Source organism: Apis dorsata, unplaced genomic scaffold (assembly GCF_000469605.1).
Source record: "Apis dorsata unplaced genomic scaffold, Apis dorsata 1.3 scaffold_157, whole genome shotgun sequence".
NCBI classification, from domain to species: domain Eukaryota; kingdom Metazoa; phylum Arthropoda; class Insecta; order Hymenoptera; family Apidae; genus Apis; species Apis dorsata.
In genome coordinates, this window is record NW_006263447.1 from 685,093 (window position 1) to 690,828 (window position 5,736).

At 32.2% G+C, this 5,736-nt stretch overlaps 1 protein-coding gene and 1 long non-coding RNA gene across 3 annotated transcripts in view; one reads left to right on the forward strand and one right to left on the reverse strand.

Annotated features, from left to right (window-relative positions):
• LOC102677973 overlaps positions 1 to 5,736 on the forward strand; it is a 349,267-nt gene that overhangs the window by 178,795 nt on the left and 164,736 nt on the right. The window lies entirely within an intron of this gene.
• On the reverse strand, positions 561 to 3,576 carry LOC102677789. 2 transcript variants are annotated; one of them, XR_004150138.1, is made up of 4 exons: positions 3,108 to 3,576; positions 2,431 to 2,969; positions 1,805 to 2,332; positions 561 to 1,428 (listed from the first exon to the last, which is right to left on the reverse strand). It is a non-coding gene; the product is annotated as an uncharacterized LOC102677789 (long non-coding RNA). The 2 variants fall into 2 exon arrangements; XR_004150137.1 differs by having other exon boundaries at positions 2,431 to 3,575.

A 5,736-nucleotide genomic window follows, 5' to 3' on the forward strand; every position in this document is an offset into this window, starting at 1 on the left:
CGATGAAAATTTGTAGCTACTTTCAAGCGGGGATTTTGGACAATCGAGATTGAGAAATTGCGGTTCCTGGGCGGAGATCGAGGTTCTCGAAGGGATTTTTAGGGATGGTGGATTCGAGGCGGTTCGTGACTCGAATTATCGAACTTCGAATGCATTCGAGGAGAGATTTGGAATCGAAAGATAGAGGTGAACTAATTTCTTCGCCAAGAATTTACATATTGCTGATTCTTGTATCAATTTGTTTTTTAGATTATTTCCTTTCATTTTTATTTTATTCCTGAAGAATGTTACGTAGATTTATGAAAAGAAATGTGATCTTCAATTCAGACAAATGATGGTTGTTTTATTCCAAGTGTATTCCTTGTGTATATCCATATATCAATATAATAATTAATACTTATCATTCACACGATGAAAGAAAAATTCTTTCCAAATTTTCTATTCCCTTTCCAAATAAAATCTAAAAATAAAACAACAGGAATTAGTAAATCATTGATTAATTATTAGATTATTTAAAATTACCTTTGACCAAATTAATATTAATTATTAATTAATAATTAAAAATCAATCTTCCTCGACTCCAGAATCATAAAAATGTACCAAGAAAAAAGTACGACGAAACGCACGTCTGTCTCGTCCCAGCATTAGAGCAACAACCACGTTGAAAATCACCCTGACGTTAATCCTTCCGCGTGGCTTCGTAAAAAGGAGTCGTGGAAACGTGGACGGCGATCCCTTCACAGAGCAGGGCTTCACAGGTTCGCCGGTGTGTTACTCCAACCCCGCCGCTTTCTCGTTAGTTAAGATTATACAGAGTTGACTAGGCGAGAGAGAGAAAGAGAGAGGATTAACGCGAAGTCCCGATTCGCTTTGAGTCTCGTGAAAACTGAACAAGCACACTGCTAAGCCGACCGGATGAACCGATCCACGAGTGCATCAAGGCCGGATCGATGCCCGACTTCCGGAGACTTGAACGCTTGGACAGGCCTGTATTCGCGATAATACCGCCCGGATAAATATTTATGAGCGATTCTCCTTGAGATAGGCCGCTGGATATTCGATGGTGAGCACCGATACTTGCAAATTTTCTCTTGTTCCCTTTGCACCAGTTGGATTCGAGGGAAAGCCGGTTCGAGGCTTGTCGCGATGGAGGAGAGATTGATTCAATTGTTGTATATATTGGATTTCGAATTTTATCGGTTTACTCGAGGGATGCGAGTAGGATAATGTTTTAAAAATTATCGAATAACTCCGAGAGAAGTGCACCAGGAATTAAAGCTTAAAGGATAAGCTTAGTAGTTAATACACCGAGCAACTTCCTGCTTGGATTCGAAGCTTATTATCGTTCTTTATTATGGTTATATCATTAACCCTCCGGCAAGTCGTTAAATCGTTCTGGTAAACGATGTTTTGATCATTTCCAAGAACCTGAAATCGTTGAAAATTATGTATAAAGACTATAAAAAATTCTAAACACGAACTAATGACTACATGTAAATAAACTACATAGAATAACTAAGAGTTTCAATATAAAATATTTTGTATACACTTATTTTACCACGAAGATTATGATAATTTTTAAATCTAGAGATTTACAATATTTAATTCTTAAAAAAAGTGAAACATCAAAAAGATATTTGATTATTGAAAGGGATCTTATAAAGAGATCTTATTCCTCACAAAAATGCAGAGGACGAAAAGGAATAAAAATAGTAATAATCACGAGGAAAGAAATCACAGAGAAGGAAAAATAATAAAAAATTCCAACGAAATTCTCCATCCTTCACCGTTCTATATCAATTACCATCATTCAATCATCTCGAAACCTTTCCCTCCACGTCTCCCTCGTAAATTCATCCCGGTATCACGTCGCCTAATTGCGCAATAAGGAGCGCGTAAATTAGGATAATAAAGCCTGATACACTGGTGGACACTCGGTTTATAATTATACGGGGGAGGGCAATTTCTGAATTAGCCGGACCAAGTTTCGGCTCTTATGAATTACAGACCAAGCCTTTTTTTTTTTTTTGAGGTTTCGTACCGGTATTTCGTTAACATCGATCGATAGGATCGATCGCGCGAGTTTTGCATAAGAATGGGAGGATTGGTTCGAGACGCGGCAGGGAGACTCTATTCAGACGATAAAACGCGTCGTTTAATTAACCGTGCCGTGTAAGTTGCACGGTTTAATCCTGAGATTCTTGTAATTTAGAAGCATCGAGTCGTAAAGAGTAGCGGAGAAAGGATTAATTCGTTTATTGGACTATTAATGCAATTAACTCTTGAGTCGAATGTATGGCAGGAATTTTGAATCGTAGGTTATGGCACGGTTCTGGAAAAAAATTTATGTTCGTTTTACGGATGTGATATATATGAGAATTTTTTTCTGTTGAATTGTAAAATGAATAAAAACTTTACTTGGAAAATTACAATGCAAACTGAAAATGATTTATGGTTAAAATTAACTTCGATAATTCTAATTTCTTTTCATAGCATTTTTAAATTATAGGATCAGATTAGACATTCTTCAAAGATGGATCTCGTCATAGTACATTATGAAGTTAAGATAAGGGTCGTTTATGCCGTGTCAAAAAAATTATTAACGAGACGAGTAACGTTCTAAAAGTGCATTTTAGTAAAATTCTCGTAACCATAAATCATCCAACGCTTTGAAACTTAGGTGAAATTTTACACCTACGTTAGATATTGCTCACCGTAATTAGAATAATGAACGATGCATTGCATGCTAGATTGGATTTTATCGTAATTATTGGTTTATACGTACGATACCATAACTTCGAGTTTGCGAGGTAACAGTAGTAGTAGCACTATGCGCGATTGCTACTTTGTTGATTAACATTAGATTTGAATTAAGCTTGGGTAATTATTATGTTGCAAGGATAAGAAATTCTTTATCGACAGTTAATAACGATTAAACATTTGGTGGCATGCAACCATCGTATCAAGTACTATAATTTCTTTTTTTTTTTTTTGTAAAAATGGAAATTGAAGGAATATCATGCATCGAATAAAATCTAATATATTTATTATCGTGCATAAATTTCCTCGAAAAATTGCTTAAAAATTATATAACTTACAACACGTACAACAATTAATCTCACGTTAAACCAGAAAAATCCATTTAACCAAAGTCATTTACATGTCATAGTATAATTTAATAATCTTTAATCTCTGTTTCCTATCTGCATAATACAACGATTAATTTCTCCAAATTTCATTCATATATTACAGTTCCATACCCGTCCTTTAAAAAAGTCATATCCTTTCTCCTAAATATCATTTTATAAAAGCAATTTCCTCCAATCTCAAAGTACTATTAAATTAAATTTCCAACTCACACATCTAACAGTAATTCGCTTTACGTTGCTATAGTTTATTGCACTTATCATTAAAAGGAAAATCTGAAAAGAAAAAGAAGGATCATTATCATTAGTAATAACTGCCTCTTTGAATTGAAACATCCTCTCATACACAACTATGATTTACTCACATATCCTTTAAAAATATATCTATACATTGAAAATGATGCATTATTGTGATTATGTGTTGATGTGATTGAAAATATAGTTGTATAAATATAACTTTGCAATGGAGATGAAACAAAAATTAAGTATATGAAATTATATTATAGGATACACTATCATTTATCATTTGATCTGAAAGAAAATTGCTTTCAAAGCGTTAAAAGCTATTGAAACTTTAAGACAAATCGATTTTCTCTCAAAGATAAACATTCTTTAAAATTGAAATTTTGTAAAGCAATAGATATCAGGTGGAGTTAAAGGATCACTTGTAAGGAAAAAAAATAATTTAATTTTAAAATAAAAAAATTATTTCAATTTGTTACTTTTGATTTCTTGCCAATATATTAATTTTCAGAATTTTCATAATCACAATCGTTCTCTTTCTTTTTTATTATTCTCTTTGAAATAGTGCAAATTATCAGTATACGATAAATCCAACTAAGCCTATCGAAACATACCGGATTTACATACCCTACATACAGGATTTGAAAAATCCAAAATCGATGGGGGGAGGAGTACCTGAATGGATGAAATCGATTACAGGAAGAAATAAACAATTCTGGAAGCTGGGATCTCGCGAGGGACGCAATGCAAACAATCATCGAGTGCCTGGAACACCGTTTAATCCCACGTAATCCTCAATTCCGGTCACGCGAGCCGCCACGTGAAATACTATCGTGCGTTGTAATTCACATGAACGAGATAGTTGTAAGGTTGCAGTGTGGCAGATTAGAAAATATAAATCGTAACCCGAATCTTCTATTTCTGACTCGAACGAGTCTATCCCAGAAATGAGATTCCAACCTGGAAATATTTTTAAATTTTAATCGTTTTATTTCATACGATTAATATATTTCAATAAAATTGAATTGATAATACTTACATATGATATCATTTATTTGAGATATCTTTAATTTCTTATTAATAAATTATTTATTTCTAACATTTTTAACATATTAGAAATTTTTTTAAATTTATAATTCATGTATTGAAACAATCTTCTAAATCAATTTTTTCTATATAAGCTTTTTCTTTAAAATTCAATTATATTTATTTTTAAAATATTTAATTGATTTATAATAATACGAAAAAAAAATATAAATTATAATAAAACTATATAATAAACTATATGAAATTTATCTCTTTCTAATATTTCTTTCTTCAAAAATCAACTCGTTGTTTCGAATTTTAACTGATTTATAACAATAGTAAAATAAAGATCGAAGCTTAAGAGACCATGAATATCAAATTTATCCATCGAATTTAATACAATTTTATCTCGAAAATACACTCTTTCTTTTATTCTCCTTCCATATCATCTCGAATCATCGAATCCCGCCCTTTGCAACACATGATTCGCACCCATTTCTACATCCATTGCGCGAAATATTTTCACCATGCACGAAACAATTTTTAAGAGAATTCCGTGTCCGTGTTCGGAAATATAGAAATACAGTAGAATTCTATATATAGCTATTGTAAAACGTCCTAGAAAACGATATCCTACGTCGTCGAACGTTCCAAATGATTTTTCGATTCGCGTACGATCCTCCCGCACCGGAATTTCAATGAGAGATCGAACGAAATGAAAGAAAAGAAACACTTTTGTCGTTCCGCGTTTTCAAAGAGTGCACGATGACACGATAAAAAAAAAAAGAAAAACGAAAGGTTCGTTTAGATTAGAGATCTAATTGCAAATCTAATCGTAAATTAGGATCCTTTCCCTTTTTTCGTACATTTATATCTGTATATTGCTTCTTGAATAAATATTTCTTTAAATCGAAAAAGATATTTGACAGATTCTTAAAATTATGAAATCAATATTTTGATTCGATTGATCATTGATAATATTAATAAATGTCAAGTATTTCAACAAAAAAGTAATTTTATAAAATTTTGACAAAATTCTTACGATGTATGGCGACATCAAATACTAGTCTACAATAATTTTGAAAAAAGTAGAATAATAATAATAAAATAATGATTAAACGTACGAATCCTCTTCGATATACCATGAAATATGACTTTTTAGCTCGATCTCACGACTTTTTCTCATAAGTTGGGAAATGAAAATTCTGGACAACGCAGGATGATATTGCTATGTACACACGTACATGTATACGAAAAGCACTTCTTTTTTTTTTTTTTTTGAAAAAAGAAATTGGTCAGAGACTTAACTGCCTGAGATAGG